This window comes from Frankliniella occidentalis, unplaced genomic scaffold (genome assembly GCF_000697945.3).
Source record: "Frankliniella occidentalis isolate FOCC.00 unplaced genomic scaffold, Focc_3.1 Scaffold42, whole genome shotgun sequence".
Taxonomy (NCBI): Eukaryota; Metazoa; Arthropoda; class Insecta; order Thysanoptera; family Thripidae; genus Frankliniella; species Frankliniella occidentalis.
The window spans coordinates 441,614-443,432 of NW_026267172.1; the positions used below are offsets into that span (position 1 = coordinate 441,614).

Sequence of the window (1,819 nt, forward strand, 5' to 3'; positions counted from 1 at the left end):
CCCCCGTCCCTCTTCAGGGGTTCAGATTCTGATGGGGGTCAGTGATGATAGGATGCACCTCAGAAACTACGCCGTTCCGGTGTTCGGCGCGGCCCGCTCCCCACTCGTCAGTGGCATAGAAAAGGGAGGGGGAGGGGGCACACATGTACAGAGTGTAGAACTTAACTTAAAGAGATTGAACAGAATAAGAGCTTTGTCGAAAGTGGTCTAACAGTAGCTAAACGCCTGGTAGCTAGGCAAACTCCTGCTGTGGCTGACACCGGAGGTGAGCGGGTGGCCTACCCTCGTTTCAGTAGTGGTCAAGTCATACTTTTTTTGAATGATAAAATATATATTAGAGATTTGCTTTGGTAATGAGAGGCCTGGGGTTGTACGTTCGTTTTGTGCGAGTGACCAATCAAACTCCCGGGACTCAGACTCCTCTGATGTATCATCGTGCTCATTTTTTGCCCTAGGCAGACCACTCAAAAAATCTTCCGGAACGGTAAATTGCCAACTTATGACCCGCTAGAGCGGCCTCTTCGGGAAGACAAGTATTATAGCGGCAAAGTATCAGGGAATCATCATTTGCAATGGTACGCATGTTACCAAGAACTACTCGAATTGTTTTAAATCCATCTATTTCTCAACTTTGACTGCCTCGGAAGAAATGGGAACATTTTTGGTGACAGTCAGGAAGCCGCCTCAAAAATTGAGCAGATATTCCCAAATTTGACTCCTAATGTGGTATTTTTAAATGATGTGAAAGTGAACCTGTCGTTAGTCTACGACACGCCATTACTGCTTTTCGGAGAAGTCCAATTTTGTATTTTTATAATTTGAAATCGTTGCCTTAAATTTCTCGCAAGAAATTTTCGTTTGAAACCAACGAACACGTTTGACCGATGAATGCAGAGAAGCGCACAAATCATTTGCAGCCAATCACTTGCGCCCAGTTGTCCGGCCGGTGCGATGGGGCGCGGGTGGCCGGAGATGTCCCCCACAGTACCAGGAATGCTGCGAGGGACTCCCTTTGATGATAACCGCGGGGACCGGCGGCTCCGGCCAGAGCGAGTAACGGGCCGGGCCCGGGCCGCGCCGTCTGCCCCAGTTCGGCTCGAGTTCGCTTGGTACCGCGCTGGCCCGCTCGTCAATCTCGCCGCGAGTGACCCTGACCCCGCGCCGGCGGGGGAAAAAAGCACTAATGTAAGAAACAAATGTTTGAGACGGAAAGAAAAACATCGAAAAAACTAATGTGACATGTGTCACACTACACGGGGTGACATCGTTTGGCATGTGGCATGTGTGGTGTGCCATGTGTGTTACGCTTTTACCCTCTAAGCTGGCCTTCCATCAGTTAGTGTGATCTTAAACTCATGTCACATTACACGAACAAAACTATGGTCTCATCATCATCAATTGACGTGATACACGTGGCGGATAACTTATTCCAGTGAAGAGGCTACTAATTGGCATTTTATCATAGAATACCATCAATATCTGGCATTCAAAGAGGTACAGAACATGCATGCTTCAGTGATGCCAAAATTTTGGCAATGAAAGATGCCAGTATTCGGCATATGTAAAAGGAGCGCCAAAGCATTGGCAAATGCAAAGAAACGACATAATTTATCTGTAAAGTGAGTAAAACTTTGTCTCGTTCCAAATCTTGGTCATCTCAAACTCGCCATTAGTGTGGGGTGAAAGCTTACGCGTGCGCGTATCGCCACGTGGCGAGAACAACGAAGTGTCTTTGTAATCACTCTGGCCGGGTTTGCAAACTGTCCCGTTCTCTGCCTTATTTCTGTCTCTGTCCGCTTCGACACCTCTTACTCCCCCC

The 1,819-nt window shown here is 47.9% G+C and overlaps 1 protein-coding gene across 1 annotated transcript in view; it reads left to right on the forward strand.

The window, feature by feature from the left end:
- The window catches only part of LOC113214223 (flotillin-2), a 203,807-nt gene that overhangs the window by 14,983 nt on the left and 187,005 nt on the right, over nucleotides 1–1,819 (forward strand). The gene's annotated exons all lie outside the window — the stretch shown is intronic.